This window comes from Macrotis lagotis, chromosome X, assembly GCF_037893015.1.
Source record: "Macrotis lagotis isolate mMagLag1 chromosome X, bilby.v1.9.chrom.fasta, whole genome shotgun sequence".
NCBI classification, from domain to species: domain Eukaryota; kingdom Metazoa; phylum Chordata; class Mammalia; order Peramelemorphia; family Peramelidae; genus Macrotis; species Macrotis lagotis.
This window is the reverse complement of record NC_133666.1, coordinates 292940919-292961563: the sequence shown is the minus strand read 5'-3', so window position 1 is coordinate 292961563 and position 20645 is coordinate 292940919. Positions and strand designations below refer to the sequence as shown.

The following is a 20645-nucleotide window of genomic DNA, read 5'->3' as shown; positions in this document are numbered from 1 at the left end:
ATTTGTTCCAATAGATGTTGATATAGAGGCTTAGTTATAGAGGCAATATAGAGTCTATCCAAGTTCTACAATACCCAACTAAACCCCCAAATTTCCTCAGCTCCTTTTTGGTTCTTGGTAGAGGGGTGTGTATGATACCTTTGACCCTAGCTGGGTCCAATCTCTTGCTTCCTTTGCTAATTAGATGCCCTAAATATTTAACTTCCTTTTCTACAAATTGAAGTTTCTCTCTTGAGACCCAAAGCCCTGATTCCCCAGGAAATTCAGTAATTCAATGGTGCTTTTACTTGTGTTATCTCTCTCTCTTACCCCCAGCCTCTAATAGATCATCTACATACTGTAAGATCTTAGTCCTGGCTACCAGAATGAAATTTTCTAAAAAAGCTTTCCGGGACCTGGCCAAACAAGTTAGGGAACTCTGTGTGACCCCGCAGGAGCACACACCACTGGAGCTGTTGTTTTCTACCAGTGTCTGGATCTTCCCACTCAAAAGCAAAAATTCTCCTGCTGTTTTCCTCTAAGGGGCAGTTCCAGAATGCATCCTTTAAATCCAACACACTAAACCCATTTACTGGAGCTAGGGATCTTTCCTAAAATAGTATATGGATCTGGAACCACAGGATGGGATGGTAAAACAATCTTATTATTCTCTCCTAAATCTTGGACTAATCTGTATTGGCCATCTTTCTTCCTGATCGATAAAATCAGGGTATTATAAAGTGAAATGCTGGGTTCAATCAATTTATTCTTCAGAAGCCTTTGTATAACCGGCTTCAATCCTATCCTTCCTTCCCTAGAAATGGGGTATTGTTTGACCTTTACTACCTCCTCTGGATTTCGGAAGGTAATCTTTATGGGAGGGATATTAATTCTGCTTGGATTGTCCAGCCCTGCCCAAACCTCAGGAAGGATTTTTTATTTGCTCCTTTTCTTGGAGTTTTGCCATTTTCCTGGGATATATATATATATTCCTTTCCCTTGGCACCAGAGCTATTCCCAATTTCATGATCAGATCCCTCCACAGTAAGTTTGTCCCAGCTTCCGGGACAAAAAGCAATTTGCAAGAAGCCACCAGAGCTCCCATCCTAACTTTACATTCTTTGTTTAAAGTTTTCCCCTTTTACCCCTGAAATAATCACTGTCTCTTTAGATAATTTTACTCTAGAGGGGAGCTGTATTACTGAGGTTCGGGCAGCTCCAGTATCTACAAGAAAGCAGTGTTCTCCTTTTGGTCCCACCCTCAAGTTTACCAAGGGTTCCTGGTGGGTGTTAAAGAACCCCTGACTTCCCTAATCCTCATCTGTCTCTATAAGGGAATATACTTGCTGCTCCTTTTTTCTTTTTGGACAGTCTCATAAGATGTGTCCTTCTGCTTGACATTCCCAACACCTGACCAGGGGCTCTCTGTCCTGAGCTTCTGCTTGTATAAAATTTCCTTCCAGAGGAGGGAACTGCTCCTTCTGCTAATATCTGGTCAAGCATTTGTGACAAAAATGTAGTCTCAAAGTAGTTTCAGTCTCTAGATCATCAGGGTCAAAACCAGAATACTTCCTCATGTTTCCTTTAGTTTATTTAAGTATTCCACAGGAGACTCATTCTTTCCCTGTGCTACTGAAAAAGCCTTCTTGAGATTGTATGCCTTACTGCATTCCTAATTCCTGTAACAATTAATTCCCTCAAATCTTGTAAATGTCCTCCATGAGCTGGGTTATGATGGTCCCAGTGGGGATCAATTAAGGGGAACTTTTGGTCCATGGGAAGTATTCCTCCGAGGGAGGATGTCTTCGATCCCATTCTTTTACAGCTGCCCCTCTTATCACTCCCCTTTCCTCTTATGTAAACAAGGTATTCAAAATAGACATCAGCTCACCCCAGGAATACAAACTTGGACCCAAAAACTGATCAAATTGCTCTGCTAACCCTATAGGGTCTTCCATTAAAGGTTTCATTTCCATTTTAAAATTCCTAACTTCAGTAGTGCTGAGTGGGATGTTTACATAGCTTATGATTCCCTGCCCATTGGGACTTCCCTAAGAGGGTACAGTGTGGCTTCTGGTTTTAGGATCTAGTGAGCCTACAGGAAGATTTTCAAGGTCCTGTTGTAATTGTCTGAGTTCCCTCCGAAGGAGACTATGAGAGCCGGTCATTCTAGGGGTTGATGGAGCAGAAACAGAATTAGGCAAGGGGTTAGGATGGGGGGAGGGAGTGAAAGAAGGGGATCCCATTCTTCCTTCCTTTCTTCCTCTCTCTCCTTAGCCTTGTTCTCCTGATTTAAAAACATATTCTCCCCCAGAAGCCATAAACTTGCATATACTCCTTCCTCTGGGTTAACAGGTTCTCTTCCATTAACAAATAGGTTCAATTTTTCACACACCCAATCCTCAACAGTGCCATAAAGAGGCCAAATAGTTCCTGCTCCTATATCCTTATTTCCCCATACAAGACAACAATACTTAATCATTTTCTTCATACTTTCCCCTTTATATTTTGGTAACTCATCCCAATCGATTAATCTTCTCCCTAATGTACTATTCACAGGTACCTCAATCTCCTTATCCCTGGCAAAGGCCTGGACTGAGCTCTTCCCATTTTTAAATATTGACAGAGACCTCTCAGGATCAAGTGCCCTTAGATCCCAGTCTCTTACACCCAATTCTGCAGGGTCACCCCCCAACTCTGTCACCCAAATAGTCCTGATCCTCCAGGAATCTGGCAGATTCTAAGGTCTTACCTTCAGGCCCGTGCACAGTTACCGACTGCTGTCCCCACTGATCAATCAGGTTTGGCAGCGGATTTGCTTTTCTTTTCCTGAGTCTCTCCGCTTCAGGTCACTTGTACAGGAGGGGACCAAGAATCCCAGAAAATGACAAACTGCCTAATTCTGGGCAGGGGCGCCTTTTTGCCAAATTCTGAGAGAGCAATGGTCCCCAATGGGCATATAATCCTGGACAAGCCCCCAACTGTGTGGGATGAGTTTACCCACTTAAATAAAACATGGAGATTTCTCAAGGTATGAAGAGAAAAGTTTTATTCAGTTCTCAAGAATTGGACCCCCTTGCTCCACCTTAAACATGGAGAGAGAAAAGGGGGTGTAAGAGCAGGAAATCCAAGAACTATTTATACTAGCGAGATTCCCCCCACACACACACACACACTGACCCATCCTCATTAGTGAGGAATGTGGTCTTCACAATACATGGGCAGTAAATTACTCTAAAGAAAAAGCATATTATTCAAACAGAGACAGGTTCTCCCCCTCCAGGACAAGGAATGTAGAACCATCTGGACTTCAGTCCAGATAAGACAGGGTCAGTTTATTCTTTACATTCTGGTCAAGGGAACATAATATTGTTTGTCAGGGGAGGAGGGGCAGAAGGTTCATAACACAGCTTTAACTATCTCTAATCTATAATATTCTACTGAAGAAATCTCAGATTTTATCCTAATCACTCCCTGCTTCCTTCCTTTCCTCCTTTCCTTCCCTTCCTTCCTTCCTTCCTTCTCCCTTCCTCCCTCTCTCCCTCCCCCTCCCATCCTCCCTTCCTTCCAACTTAGAGCTACAGAGATTGTGAAAACTTAATAAGAGCCTTCATAACATTTGAGCCCTTCCAAAAAGCAATTTATTTGACAGCTAACAGAACACAGTTTGCAGTGGCAGAGACCATCTGATGTCCAAGCGCATTCACAATAGGTACATATCTCTACAGAAACATAAGACATATGAATGTCATAAGGAAAAGTGAAGAACTAAGGATGTCAACCTCTGTCCTCTTCAAAAGCTCTGTTGGTTTTAGTGTTTTCTATTTTCTTTCTAATCTCAGTCCATTGGTTTTGTTTGTGCAAAACCTTTTAAATTTAATGTAACCCTTTTTTAAAGCATAAAGCCAGCACAAGCCCCTGAGATCAGGAGGACCTGAGTTCAAATCCCCTCTCAGAAATTTAATACTTAACCTTGCAAAAACAACAACAACAACAAAAAAAAAAGCATAATGCCTTTTAGGATCTGATTCTAACTTATATTTCCACACCTTTTCTTTTACACACTCTGCTATAACAAGATCTCCCATCTCCTGTTTTCAGTCATATCCAATTCTTCATGACCTAATTTGGAGTTTTCTTGATAGATGCTTGCCATTTCCTTCTCCACTCATTTTACAGAGGAGGAAACTGAGGCAAAAAAGAGTAAGTGACTTCCCCAGGGTCAAGTTTCTGAGGCTAGATTTGAACTCAAGAAAAAATGAGTTCCTGATTGCAGGTCCTGCACTTTCCAACACTCTTCCACCTAACTACCCTTTACATCTCCTGTCTTCATATTTTGACACAAGCTGTGCCCCATATTTGGAATAAGCTCCCTCCTCATTTTTGCCTCTTAGAATCCCTAGCTTCTCTTCATGCTCAATTGAAAATTCACTTGCTTCCTCAGGCCCTTCCATATACTTCCCCCTTCCTTTTGTGTACACACACACACACACATACACACACACACACTTCCGTGATCTTCTCACTCCCTTTTCCCTACATGGAATGCAAACTTCTTGAGGGCAGAATTTTTTTATTTTAATTTTTAGGTGCTTAATTGATGCATTGGATGTAGAGTCAGAAAACTTAATTTTGATTCCCTGCTCTCACTAAGTGACTGGAAAAGCCTCAGTATCCTTGTCTGAAAAGTTATTAATAACATATACATGATATAACTCATATTGTTGTGAGGAAAGCCTTTTAAAGTCAGCAGGAAGGTTGCAGTAGTGTTTGGCAAAAATGATAAGACATTTGAAAAACTACTATGATACAAAGGACAAGATCATTACCCACAGAATGAGAAGGAATCCAATACTTTGAAATACTAATTTCCTAAAATCCATTAAAACATTTAGATTTATCATCTAACACTTATAAAACATCTTAAAATAACTGAATGTTCAGAAAGACTCCCATTAAAGTACAAATGGATAAATCTGTAAGATTTATTTGACAATTAAAAATTAAAACCAATTGAAACAAAGTCCTAAAATTTAGTGACATTGGAAAATATTAATTTCCTAAAACACCTTAAAACACCTTAACACCTCAATACTTAATATTTAAAACATCTTAAAATCATTTAGAGTACCCAGATGAACAGTAAGCCTAAATTGATTGTTAAAAATTAAGAGCAGTTGAAACAGACCTAATCTTAATGACAGTGACTTTTTTCTGCTAGTTGTTAACAACCAAATAATTTGATAAAATAGAACCCGGCCCATGTCCTGATTTTTTAGCTCATATTTGTCAGAATGTGATTAACAAAATGTGTATTCTACAAAGTTTATGATGGCTTAAAAACTAGCCTTGAAAATGTCATTTCTTCATAAAGAACTTTTATTTCACTGTCCTTAGCCTTCCAGGGAGAACATAATCTGCTAACTTCACACTGCCCTGTTGAGCAATTTCTTCATTTTTGCTTTTTTCAGTTTTAGACAATTTCTGAGCTCACGTGGTTAGCTCACTTTTAAAAAATCTTTTTCTTCAAGGAATATTTACAAATATAGCAGGTTTCTATTCACCCTAAGCATCCTGTTAATTTATCCACAAAATGACAAAAATACCACAGTCCTCTTCATTTTGACTCTAAAAGATGTGTGTTTGCTCTGTCAGAATTGGAGAAAGTGTTTTATATTGATGGTTAAAGAAAATGACCAAATGATAAGGACACAATCTGAAATCTTAACCCATAGAGACAGCAACCAAGATTTGATGTCCTCACCTAAAAACTCTGTTTCCAAGTCAAGGTCAGCTACAAAACCTAAAGTGATTTTCCCAGCTAGGTTATAGGGTTCCAAAGTTTCATTGCGTTTCAGTATCCCAAATCATTAAGGTTGTTATACCATTTCAAATTCGAGCAAGGTCTGGGATTCTTTTCAATGGACTCACTGAGCAAGCTTAACTGATGTTCACCAATGTGGCTCTTGGCTGCTTAAGGATTCTACTCTTGGGTCACTTTCTTACAAAGTGAAGGAGATGGAAAGATTGATGAGAAAGAATCCTTTATGGCCAATGTACAAGCCTCAAAGTGCTTCATACTTCTGTTCTGTGTTTCCTAATTAGTAATTGCACAGGTTCCTCTGGGACAGACTTAATAAGTTCAGGCATCATAGTGCATGAGCCCTGTCAGGGACTTTCCACTAATGGCAAGAATTTCATCTCCAGCTTCAGTTGTCCCAGCTTGTTCTGCAGCACCTCCTGTGAATAGGATCAGATAATGAGTGCTGAGCAAGGAAACTGAAGAATTAAAAAGCAAATGTACTTAAATGTCTTTGGAAGCTGAGGAACTAATTTCTCACCTTGGGAGTAGAATCTATTTTTGCTTTACCCTTGAGTTCCCCAAAAACAAACTTATGAACTTAGGTACCAGTGAAAAAGAGACCTGCTTTAACCTGAATAAGAAATAATCTTTTATTCAGTGTTCATAAAGAAAACAAAACAAACAATCAAGACCAGGAAATGTCCTTTCTTAAAGAAGTTAACTGCAGTAGAGCAGAAGATATACTTTTTTCTGGATGTATGAGTTCCTGTTCATAGAAAATGAGGTTGGACAGGAGTAAGGAATCTAGAAGGCTTTGTGTGCCAGTGAATGGACTCTACTCTATTGGCTTTCTTCTAAATAACGCAGGCCCAAAGACTCAAGTCAGACTGCCTGGAACTAAAAGACAGAGAGGCAGCCAAGTGACATAGTGGGGAGAGCACTCAAGAAAATCTGAATTCATATCTAGCCTCAGACTCTTATAAGTTGTGATGGGGACAATAATAGAACCTACCTCCCAGGTCTGTTAGAAGGATCAAAAAAAGATATTTAAATGCTTGGTAGTATTAGTGATGAGTAGTTAATCTAGTTTTCAGGAAACATAGAAACAACTTTTGGATTATTTCCCTCCCTCCTCTTAGAGATGGGGAACTATAGGTATGTAATATTTTACATACCATCATACTTAGCTTAATTTTATTATAATGTTAATTCTTTTCCTTTTTCTTTGTAATTATTTTTACAGGGGATGGCTCACTGAATAGGGAAATGGAGGAGTGTATATATGGAAATAAAGTTGATATAAGCAAAATTATCAAAATTATTTTTTAAAAATAATACCTATTTTTAAAAATAAATGAACAAAATTAAAAATTTTTTATTCTAAATTTTGTATTATATAGAGAATAATATATTACATACAATAATTAGATGTAATGATTATATGCTGCTTTTTATTTCATATCTCATTTATTTTTTAAAATAAATTTTAAACTTAAAGTAAACATTATTGATATCTTGTTTTTATATTGCTAAAATTTCCCTCCTCTATTCTTATCCTACCTATTCCCCAGAGAATTATCACTTTAATGAAATAATTTCCAAAATAATAAAAAAAGAAGATAAAGATAATGAAGACTGATCAATAAACTGAAAAACATCTGACAATATATGCAGTGTTCCACACCATTTAATTCCCAACTCTATGAAGCAGAAGGAGCAGACATTGTCTCATATTTCTTTGGAACAAACTTTTTTTTATAATTTTGTAATAATTTTGCTTTTTTCATTTATATTGTTGTAATCATTGTATTTTCCCCCATCCTACTTACTTTATATTGCATCAATTCATGGACTTCTTTCCCTACTTCTCTGTACTTGATTTCTTATAGTACAATAGTATTCCATTTTAACTTCAATACCATGTTTTATTTAACTGTTCCTTAATAAATGGACTTTTATTTTGTTTCCAGTTTTCTCCTACCATAAAAAGTGCTGAGGTATGTGTATATGTGCTCTTTTGTATTTACAGGTATCACTTCAAATCAAGGAACACTTGATCTAGGATAGATGCTCTTTATTTTGGTGCTCCATCTTCCATTTACTAGCAGCATGATCATGGCAAGTTATTTCACTGCTTTGAGTCTCAGTTTTCCCATCTGCTGAAAGGGAACAACAATACCTGTTCTGTCTACTAATAGAGATGTGTGACTTTATGTATGTAAGTGTATTTTGTAATTAATTTTAAACAAATGTTAAGGGTTCATTGACTGAAAGAAAACCACAGAACTGAGATCAAGTTCTTGAGGCACATCAAATGATCAAGAGGGAATTTAAAAGAAGAGTTAGTAGAAGTTTATATATACCCTTCATGATTTGCAGACTATTTAAAATGTATTATTATATCCTCAATACAGCCTTGGCAGTTAATTACTCTAGATATACTTATCCCTATATTACAGATCAGATCAATGTTATTGACATCAAGAGATATGATCATGACCACAAAGGTGCCAAATGTTGGGGATAGGATTGGAAAACTCATATTTAGTGAATTTCCCTAATTTTTAGAGTTAAGAGCAGTTTGTTGCTAAATTAGAAAGTTGATTCAACTCACAGTTGGAAACAGTGGAGCAGAAAAGAAGGGGCAGCTTTTAGAGATTTGGTGTACAGCACTACATGTGCTCATCTTGGTCAGAACACTTGAAAACATCAAGACTCCTTTGATGAAGATGATGGGAAAATACAGAAGCTGCTAAATGCAATAGGAGAACTCCACAGAGTTATCAGCAGGATAGTTCATTTCTAAGAAGGTGGCATTTGATTCCATTAAAAGAAAAGTACAAGTGAAGACCTTGGATAACATGAGTGAATAAGGGCTTATGGAAAATGATGCCAAAATTTGGTTGTCCAGAGAAGTTGAACAGTATTGCATGTCAATTTCATGATGGCATGCATGCCCGGGGTCTGGATAGTGGGTGATGGTCTTGTGATCTCCCAGTCTAATGGAGTAAAACAAGGATGTGTCCTTTCTCCCATGCTTGTCAGCATGATGTTTTTAGCCTTTACTGAGGATGGACAAGGCACCAAGGTCAACTATCTCACTGATGGTAAATTCTTCAACTTGAAAAGGCTATAAGCCAAGACCAAAATGGAGGGAATGTTGGTGCATGATCTTCGGTTTGTGGATGATTATGTATTCAATACAGCCTCTGAAGTGAGATGCAAAATATGGATTTATTCTCTGCTGCTTGTGCTAATTTTGGCCTAATAACAAGAACACATAACAAGAACATCAGCCAGTAACACACCATCCATTTTTGAAATTGATTACAACAAATGGAGAAGTTTTGAATGCCATGAATCAATTCACTTACCTTGATAGTATACTTTCCAAGGAGGTACATATTGATAATGGGGTTGACATTCACCTAGCCAGACTGACTACAAAACTGAAGGTCTACAGAGCCATTGTGCTGACCTTATTGATGAATGCCTGTGAAAATTGGACAGTCTACCAACACCAGGCGAAGAAATTGAATCACTTCCATTTAAATTGTCTTAGGAAGATTATGAAGATCATTTGGCAGAAGATACCAGACAGTGAGGTCCTTTCTCAAGCTAAACTGCCAACATTACTACAGAGAGCCCAACTATGATGGGCTGACCATATTATTAGAATGCCAAAAGTATGTTTGCCAAAAAGACTATTTAATGGACAAGTCACACTAAGCAAGTACTCACAGGGGGATCAAAAGAAGCAATACCAGGACACCTTTGTAGTTTTCTCTTAAGGACTTTAGAATTGATTGGTTTTCCAGGCTCCTGGGATCTGAGAATTTTGTCTCCCTTTTACTTTTAAATTTTATTTTAAGTTTTAAACTCTGCAAGCTTGAGGCAGAAGAAAAGGATTCCTCCTGTCCCATAAGAAGAGAAGAGAAATTTATTTCTTTCAGATCTGAAGCTCTTTCTGAGACTTGCCTGGGTTGAATGTGGAGGGAAGTTTCCCTTCCCTCTCCCCATCTCCTTCTTAACTCCTGATCTAGAACCAGGGCTGGGAAGTTCAACCTCTCCCCAGCTCTGGGGCAGGCTGCAACTTCTCAGCCTGGGCAATTCCTCTTCCTGATTCTTGTGTGCTGGAGGCTGTGGGATTTGTGAGTGACTTTTTAAAAGTTAAAATACTTTTTAAGGGAAAATGTGTATTGTGAAGAGTAGAATTCTTGCTATAAATTAATGCCTGTACTTCACCATAAAAATGGATGAAGTAATTTGAAAATATTTTGTTGCTGGGGTGTGAATAATTTAAAAAGTAAAACCTTTTATTGGCTGATGTTTTTATCTTTTAAAGGGAATATTTTAATTGTTACAGATTAAGAAAAACACTACTGTGATAAGTAAATTCATTTATTGGTAATATGATTTATATAGCTATAAAAGTAAGGTTTTAATAAGTCATTGGATTTGGTCAAAGACCATATGTATTAAAATCAGAAAAAAAGAAAATTTGTAAATGAATTTTAAGAGAATTGAGAAGAGAGTAGAAAGGGTCAGAAGAAAAGATGAGAAGTTTGGGTTTCCTCTGGACCATAAGAAAGTTATATTTAACATAAAAAGATGGCCTTAAGTATGTGAAGAAGGTATGAGCAAATTTGAAAACGTATATGAGAAAAAGTTATGTACTCTTTCTTGGATTACAGAATCCAGAAATGAATTGAATTAAGCTGTGCTCAGAATGTTAAACTGAAGCTGTATATGAATCCAGGTATAATTTTAGTTAATCCTGGTATCAGTCTAAGACAAATGGTCTAAAATGTGAATCCCCTTTTTAGTCCTTTGGGTTTTTAAAAGACTAATGTGAAATTGATAATTGGTTGCAGATTATTATCTTATCTTAAAATTTCAGGGTCTAGCCCATGCTAGAGCAATAAAAGAATGTGATAGTTTAACTTTCAAACTCTGCAAATAGTTTGATAACTAGAAGTAATTTTTTTAAAAAATTGTTCTTATAAAGAAGAGAGGAATATATGTATCAGTAGTTAAGGACTTAATTAATGGTAGGATTTAGATCAGGAATTATGTCAGACAGGTGTCATAGTCCTGCTGAAAGTCTGTCTTGCAGAGAAAAGGATGAGTTTAAGTAGAAGAATCTTACCCTTCCCCCTTAATTAACAGATGGCTAAATGTTAGAATCTTTAGGCTGCTATTTTCCTAGAGGAAAAGTTTGGGGGAGTAAGCTAAGGGTGTAAAAGTTGCAGGTGAGATCAAAGGGGAGAAGGTAATTCTCATTTAGGGGCTAGTCTGAGAATGAGGCAGGAACTTAGATAAGGAAAAGCATTTTCACCTGTGCAGAGACAGATAGGTAGAAAGGAATTTTCTCAAGCTTGTGTCTTGAATTTTTCCAGTTTTTGTATTTCTGTATCTCAAGGCCTCTCTCAAGCATAAGCTCCAATACAGGGCTACCTAATATTTGAGATTTAGTATTAGGAAATTTATACACTACACAAAGAAAAGTGGTTTAGGTTATTATTCTGCAAAGATAAAACTAAGACCCATGTTTTTAGGTCATATAAGGTCATAAGATGTTTGGCATGAAAGCAGTTGCTATGTAAATGTTAACTTTTTATTATCTCTTCAATTGGAATATTGTATATATAATAATCCAAATTTACATGTAGAAATAGATTCTATAGGAATCAAGGATTATGAGAAAACGTTATGATCTGATCCTTTGTGTAATCTGAGGTTTCAAGATTTATAAAATTTTTCAAGATTTCAAGAGGTTCATTATAAAATTCTTAATTTTGATTGTGATATAATATTAAGAAATATTGTTTAATACTATTGACTATAAACTAAAACAATGGGAGGTTAGAATTGTACTGATGAAAATAAGAATAATACATAAGTTAAGCTACTGAAGAACTTGTCAACTAGATTTTGAAAGGAATTTAAAGTTGTCTTTATGAAAAATTGTGAATTTATCAATGTGAATTATTGGGGAATAATACTACTATATGTAGAGGAAATTTGAATAGGAAATTATGTTAAATTGTTCCCTTTACTAACCATGTATCTTACATTTCTTCAGGCAATATACACCACTACTCCTATCTCATTTTTCAGAATCTTGAGATAAGGTCAATCAGCTTTTAGTTCCTTAATTACCTCATCTCTGAATTGGGTTCTTAGGGATCACTTTGAGGATTTTATAGAGCAAACAGAATAGAAAAATCTAACCCTGTTGCAAGATTATCAGAGTTATTAAATTCTGGCAAAATTCTTGCACAGAATGAGGAGTAATTATGTAATTTTAAATTGTCAAACTTGCTCCATCTAAGAAAATGCTTATATAAATTGAAGTAGAAGATAGTAAATTTGTCAGTGCTTTTCAAATAAACCATCTATATGGGATTATTTTTAGTGACAAAGAAAAATTGTATTTGAACAAAACTTAAGGCCTTGTAAACTGTCATTTGTGATGATGATGATGATAATAATAATGATAATGATAATGTTTGTCCATTCCAGAAGATCACAATGTCAAGCACATGAATTGAATTTAAGTAAGGGGGTGATGTGCTAAATCACCAGCCTCACTTTCTCCTCTAGAGTCATCTGGATCCAGTAGCCAGATATAAATCAGGACTATTAGAGATGGCCCTGAATATAAGGCAATCAGGGTTAAGTGACTTGCCCAAGATCACACACAGCTAGTAAATGTTAGAGGCTGGATTGGAACTCCTGTCCTCCTTATTCCAAGCTCAGTGCTGTATCCACTGCTCCATCTAGCTGTCCTTGTCATAAGAATAATTTATTTAGGTATGTTCTTCCTATCTTAAGCCAACAGACCCTTCCTTTTGTAAGCACCGTTGAGTTCAAGGACAGTGGTATTTAGAAGTTGTGTGTTAATTTAAATTAATTGCAAGTGAAGAGATTTTGGAGATTTATCTATGAAATTACAGTTTTAAAGATTTATTTTTCTGTAAGGTTGAATAGCTATTATTTTACAAGTTCCCAGTTAATGTAATGTTTAAAGTTTTGTGATTGTCCTTTTAACATCAGGAATATTTGTTGTTTTTAGGAAAGGGAAACACTCTCAGAAGAGAAATGTTTTGTTAAAGTATTTATGTAGTGGGGTCTACTAATTCATTTTAATACTGTTATGTTATTGCTTATAGCAATACTGAATCAATTAGACAGTGGATTAATATTAAAAAGCTTTTAAAGTTAATGTCATAAGTGCAAGTAGAAAGGATTTTGCTGTTTTGTTCTAAATTTGTACCCATTCTGTGACATAAAAGTTACATTAGTGTTTAATCTCATCTTCTTTTTGAGAATAGGATAGAGGTAAATAAGCTTGTAAAACAATAATGTAAAACTCATTAAGATGAGTTGAATGTTATAAACCTTTTTGTTATTTTTGTTTTATTTTAAGGGAATAAGAGTTTAGCATGGAAAACTTTATGCTTAGTGAAGGTTAATAATTCATGTCTTATTTGGAATCTAATGTATCTTAGATGAGGTTGGAATTTAGGAATACCTATATGCAATTAGAATTTAGGAGCACCTATATGCAAACTACTTGAGAGTCATCTAAAGATGTTCTAATTGTTTTAAAGGATTCTGGAAGCAATGGTGTTGGTCATATTTATTGAACATGGATAATAAGTGAGCATATTAATTGAGAAATTTATTCCTATAGAATCTAGTTTTACATGTAAATTTGGATTATATATATATGTACATATGTATGTATGTAGGAATTTTCCTTTGATGTCTTGGATCTTTATAGTAAATTGCTATAATCAAGTCATTTGATCAAAATTAAAATCAGGAATGGAAATTTTAGGTCATTTGACCTACAGTAATCTATATTATAATAACTATATAGACTAATGTTTTAAAGCCTTGGCATCTATTGTCAGCTATTTGTTCCTATAAGAATTCCTTTTAAGGCTAACAATAAGAAAATTTTGATCTGTTTTAAGGAAAGGAATGAGTCAACTGAGTATATCACAAGAAGGATAATCTATGGTCTAGAAATATTTTGAGGAGAAAATTTCATTTATACTTAAGGATGTTTGAGACATTATTTTAATAATAGCAAAAGGTTAACATTGTTTTATTTGTAAATCACTTACTGGAAATTTTCTGTTCTGAATGATTATCAAATTATGTTACAAACTCAAGTTAGTCTGGCAATATTCAGTGAATCCTCTTTTGTAGTGAAATCTTTTTGGAAGTTTATTTTGTTAGAATGGAATAACTTCCTTCAAATGGATGATCAAAAGAAGTAAGATAATGTCAAAAGCAAAACCGAGTTAATTCCTATTTTGTAACTACATTTTCTGTCTATATCAACATGACAGTGGGCAAATCAAAATGTAAATTGTCATAATCTAATAAGTTCTATTTTCTAGTGATGAAAATATAAGTTTTGAACTGACTAAAATATTGTATTAAGGAATTATTTTACCAGAAAGGAAGATCTCTACAAGTCAACTGAACTGGAGGGGTCTTTTTGGAAGACTCTGAAGATACAGAAGGACATCAACTCTATCCAGAAGAAAAAAAAAATGGACCAAATGTTCATCTCCTCCATCTTGCCTCTATATGTACTGGTTATTTAATCAAAGGGGACTGCACTCCTTTAATATTTATAACTTTCCCCTTAATTCTGTAAGTGCATCACCCATATTTATGACTCTTCCTTATATATAAACTTTGTTGCCTTCCCGTTACCAGGACAGAAGTTGGGGGCTATCAAACTCCCATTTATCTTCTCAACAGACTCATAATACAGGCAGAGGTAGGGTTCATCACCAACCAAACAGCTAAGGTCCTGGAGTTATTGACTGATCAAGCTACACAGCCCAGGGAAGCTACCTGTGTGCTTCCCGTGCATGATTCAGCTGTAACTCAAAAAGTGCAGGAATCAATCGGTAAAATAGGACAGATACACTTTATCTGGTAATGAAAGAGTCAAGATCTTGATAGGAAGGACCAATGGTGCCATCAGCAATGAGAACTGTGAATTAATGCTAAAGTCATTTGAGGAAGAAACCATTAGTAAGGTGTAGAAACCAAATTCTTATTATAAAAGGAATTGGGGCAATTTGTGACAAAATGCTGTTGGTTAGATTTCCATGGATTATTATCAGAACAACATATATGAACAGGGGCTTGTGGGTGATTTGTGAGGCAGCATACATGGGGGAATGTGAAAAAAAAAAGATGAGAAGAAAGGGGAGTGGAACAACCCTGCCCAGTCATAGAGTTGGTAGAATTCTTTAACTTTCTGTGGAAGCGGTCCATGCCTAAAACTGCTCAAACTGGATGGGTTCATGGGATGATCACTAACTTTTCCCTAACTCACATACCTAATTAGCTTCATGCATGTTAACTTTTTTTATCTGTGCAAAAGCTTTTTAATTTAATGTAATCGAAATCATCTAATTGGTTTTTGGTGATGTTCTCCAACTCTTCCTTAGTCATAAATTGCTCCCCTTTCCATATATCTGACAGGTAAACTAGTCCTTGATCTTCTAATTTGCTTATAGTATTTTTTTTTATATCTAAGTCCTGTAACCATTTGGATCTTATCTTGGTAAGGGTGTTAGGTGTTGGTCTAATCTAAGTTTCTTCCATACTAACTTCCAATTATCCCAGCAGTTTTTTATCAAAGAGGGAATTCTTATCCCAATGGCTGGATTATTTGGGTTTATCAAACAGCAGACTACTATAATCATCTCCTGCTTTTACACCTAGTCTATTCCACTGGTCCACCTCTCTATTTCTTAGCCAATACCAAACAGTTTTGATGACTGATGCTTTATAATATAATTTTATAATATATTTTATAATATATAATATATATAATTTAAGCCACCTTCTTTTGCACTTGTATTCATTAAGCTCCTGGCAAATCTTGACTTTTTATTTCTCCATATGAATTTACTTACAATTTTTTCTAACTCATTAAAGTAATTCTTTGGAATTTTGATTGGTAGGGCACTAAACAGATAGTTTAGTTTTGGTAGAATTGTCATTTTTGTTATATTAGCTCTACCTATCCATAAGCAGTTGATATTTGCCCAGATGTTAACTTTTTTAATTAATATTTTGTTTTCCAATTATACACAATAGTAGTTTTTTGTAAGGTTTTGAATTTTACTTTTCCCCCACCCTCCCTTCCCTTCCCCATCACTCCACAGAACAGTCTGGTAATCTTTGCATTATTTCCATGCTATACATTGATCAAAATTGACTGTATTGAGAGAAAAATCATATTCTTGAGGAGAAAATAAAATATTAGAGATAGCAAAATTATGTAGTACACAAGACACTTTTTTAAAAAATTGAAGGTAACAGACTTTGGTCTTTGTTTAAACTCCACATTTTTTTCTTCTGGGTATGGATGGTATTCTTCATTGCAGGTGTTCTAAAATTGTCCCTGATTATGGAATTGATAGAATGATCATCACTCCCACATGTGTGTTAACTTAGACAGCCCCTATGACAATTGAGATTAATTAACATAACATGCATCATATGATGAGGGAGGGGGAAACATTTCAAGGATTGATATGAAGTAGGCATAGTAGGTAGGCTGTAACCCTGAAGGGTTTGAATCAATCTTGACCCTGATGGGAGGAGAAGGGTTGGACTAATAATAGTATATAAGTTTACTCTTGCTTCTATAAAGGTGAGGATGCATTGAGGAACTTTCTACCCATTTCTCATGATAACAGTAATAAACACTTCCTTCATTCACTTTGGTTTAAGTTTTATTTCTTAGGGGAGTTGACTGATCTCAATTTCTCACAGAGGTTTCTCTAAGGGACTCTGGGTTCGAATGTGAATTCTTATCAGCTCCATTCATAGATTTTGGAGATGACTCAGTGATGTCAGCTTCTTCCTGGGTTTACTCTTGCTTCTATAAAGGTGAGGATGCATTGAGGAACTTTCTACCCATTTCTCATGATAACAGTAATAAACACTTCCTTCATTCACTTTGGTTTAAGTTTTATTTCTTAGGGGAGTTGACTGATCTCAATTTCTCACAGAGGTTTCTCTAAGGGACTCTGGGTTCGAATGTGAATTCTTATCAGCTCCATTCATAGATTTTGGAGATGACTCAGTGATGTCAACTTCTTCCTGGCCAAGTGAGGAAAAGCTATCTTCATATAAGTTGTTAAAATTCATAGAATAGCTGCTCAAACAGTTATTTTTCACAGTAAAATCCCTTAATAGATTAGTTGAACCCCAAAACTGAAAAGTGAGTGTTCCACTGAGGTTGAGGAGGGGAAGGTCCACAGTTCATCCTTTTGAGCTGTCTTATTTAACCGTGTTCTCCTTCTCTTGGTAAGAACTTCTGCTCTTGTCCAAGAGTATCTTCAAGAACCTACCTCACCACAAGGGACATCTGTTTTTGGAGGACACTCAGATCTTACTTCACAAACTTCTGTCTCACTGATGATGCTGTCAGTCTCAGTCACTGTTTTCAAAGCCACCAATTCTCATTTCTCCTATTTCCATTTTTTTGATACCATCAGTAGATGGCAGTATGGGACCAGATTCCATAGTTACCTCTGTTTCAGAGTGTGGAACTCCTTTTTGAATGGGTTTCTCTGTTCCCCTGGGGTCAGAATTAATCAACTCCTTGTCCTTTGGTGATTCAAGGTGGACCTGTGAGCTATCCACAGCAGTTTAAAGAAATAAAAGGAGGAAAAGATGGGGTGAGAGGAGGACTTTGACAGAGGACCAGAAGTCAACCATGATATCATTGGGAAAATAGTGAATTTTGAACCCTTCTGCTATGTCTTACATTGTGACACCAGGTAAATAAATCACTGTACCTTTCTGGGTCTGAATTTCTTTATGTAATAAATGAAGCAGTTGAATGAATGAATTTTTAATGTCTTTTCCAACTTTGAAATCCCATAATTCTACCTATAAGCTCTAAAATTCCCCTAAATAAATTAAATGAAAAATTAATTCTAGTTTACATCTACCACAGGTTTTTGCAAAGTTCACTTTGCTAACCAAGTTAATTAAAAAAACAACAGAAGAGCACATAACTCTCTAAGGATCCTAAAATGCCTTACATATATCACCTCATTTAAGTTTACAGTCCTACTGTGTTATGAGGCTCAAAGTAAAATAACATTTGGAAAACACTTAGCAAAGAGACTGAAACTGAGTAGATGCTTTTTTTTTAAATTTTAGTTTTTTTGCAAGGCAATGGAGTTAAGTGGCTTGCCCAAGGCCACACAGGTAATTATTAAGTGTCTGAGACCGGATTTGAACCCAGGTACTCCTGACTCCAGGGTCAGTGCTCTATCCACTATGCCACTTTAATTGCCCCAGAGTAGGTGCTCAAAAAATTCTTGTTCTCTTTCCAACCAGGAAAAAACTAAAAATTAGAAAAGCCAAATAAAGATTTAAAAAAAAATCTATGGACTAAAGGTGACATATCTTACTTATAGGAGAGTCTCTTATGCTCTTACTCAAAGTCAGCTTAACAATTCTAAGTTCGCTTATGTGTATTCCAGGCCCATAGGATGAAAGCAATGCTGACAGGAAAAGTAAGGATGTACTACTACAAAAAGCAGACACAAGAGCTCAGAAGTCATAGCAAACTGGGACCATTTATTATAGAGCTAACAGCCTTTGAGATCTGGATGACTTTAGGATGATGTTTTAAATGATGACCCTTCCAATCAAGAAAAGGTTAATTTTGTTTTTATACCATGTTTTAAAAGAAGGGTAAATGTTTCAAGGAACAGAAATTTAAAGGGAAGTGATTGACAGTAAGAAAAATACAAAAAAGCATAGATTTCAAAAAGATTTAAATGTTACAAAAATAATCCAAAAAGATTTAAATGTTATTAAAAATAATTTGATACTTAATGAGCTAAAACCTCAACTCAGAAAAACTTGAGAACTGCTCATTCTCTAAGGTTCTGGATAGTCAAGTTCTGAATTTGTTTTTAAACATATTTTAAACATATAAACATATAGACTATTTAAAAAAGCAATAACTTGAATTATCCAGAGTATTAGAAAACATATCTCTTTTAAATATATCATGACTTGAACTTTAAAAAAGAATTATGAGAGAAACATATTTTCTCTGGGTAAACCTAATTTACCCTTTTAGGAACATTTTTTTAACTAAAACATTTGACAATAAGGCAAACCATTAACTAAATCTTACTGTAATTGCTATTTATCTAGGGACTGAGGTTATTCATGGTCAAGATATTGGCAATGAATTATTCTGGAGAAAGAAATAATATTCCCACCTATCTGGAAGTCAGATTTCTGGATATCTCAACCATAGGAAAACCTGAACTGCTGTCACAAAAGCTGGTCACCAATATAATAATACTAACTGGAACATAGAAAACTTGCAGACAATAGCCTTCAAATGACTTTTAGGTAATATACAATTCTAAAAAAATCTAACAAAATATTTGATATTTTTATTGTTTCCAGGAAATTTGATGCAACAAATCAGAAAAAGAAGACCCAGGAATATTATCAGCAGAAGTAAGAATTAACAGCAATAGAAAAAACAAAATAATATTAACCCTGAACTTTGAAGAAAAGTATATTCAATATAACTCAATGTAAGAAAACAATCAATGAACAAGGAATAGGATTATGATGGGATACTACTGTGCTATTAAAAAAAAACATAAGCTCAATGATTTTAGAAAAACATGGAAAGACTTACCTGAAATAAAGAAGAGTAAAATGAGTCAAACAAAGAGAACATTGTATACACAGTAGTAGAAATATTGTTTTAAGCATGACAGGACAAATAAGCTATTTTGTCTTTTACAAATATCCAGATTAACTTTAAAGGACATATGAAGAAAGGCACGATCTACATTCAGAGAAACAACTGATAAATAGAAATTATGTATAGAATAATTTTAATAACTATAGCTATTTGTGTCTAATGATAGCATCTCTAGGGTGGGAGGGGAGGATGAAGAGAAAAAAAATGTATTGTAGATTATTTCTAGGACCTCTCCAAGGATTAACATTTTATGAGTCTGAATTTTAATGTGTAAGGTTAATTGTAAAATAATTCATGATCATTTCCACTATGCATTATCTGTATTTTAGTTTTTACATACACTGCTCCTTCTGGTACTCTGTCACAGTGCATGTCAACCAGAAAATGAGAAGAACAAAATTTACATTTATAAATTCTTTTTCCTTCCCCACTTTTTTTAAACAGAAATTCTGCTAAAAGTTTGTATTTTGGTGCTATAGAGAGATGGAAATAATTGACACTATCCAGAAAGGTGAAGTCTATTTGCTGCAGGGTTTGGTGTTCCTTGTGATGAATCACAAATTGAACCAGGAATGCAGGTATTAAAAAAAGAAAATAGAGATTTATTAAGAAATTGTTACAACACAAAGAAAGTAATAGAAAAGTTAGAAAGAGAGATTAAAGGATCACATTGCTTTGCTAATTGATTAAGAAGTCTGAAAGAGAAAGAGAGCTCAGCATCTGCCAATCTCCTTAAATTCCTCCTCTGGGTCTATGGGAAGAGGAGGTGTCTTTGGGAGTTGCTCAAATCACACAATGGAGAGTTTTGCTTTTTGGGGTGGGTTCTTACAGTGGATAAATTTGATTCTGACCTGGGTGGTCTCAAGCTGATATTTCTGTCTTTTCTACCCTTTTCCCACTTTTTTTTTCAAATAAGGATTTGAGGTCCAAAGTTCATTGGACAGAAAGATTGATTTAGAGCTGGAAGGGACCCTAAATATAAAGGAGAACAACATTCTCATGGTAAAGGTGAGCAAACTGAGATTGAGTGTCAGGAATTCCAAAGCCAATAAGTCT

The 20645-nt window shown here is 35.3% G+C and overlaps 1 long non-coding RNA gene across 1 annotated transcript; it reads left to right on the top strand.

Annotated features, from left to right (window-relative positions):
• Positions 1 to 17468: 17468 nt before the first annotated feature.
• On the top strand, positions 17469 to 19317 carry LOC141500211 (uncharacterized). Its single transcript, XR_012471895.1, has 3 exons — positions 17469 to 17619; positions 18334 to 18511; positions 19280 to 19317. It is a non-coding gene; the product is annotated as an uncharacterized LOC141500211 (long non-coding RNA).
• Positions 19318 to 20645: the final 1328 nt, after the last annotated feature.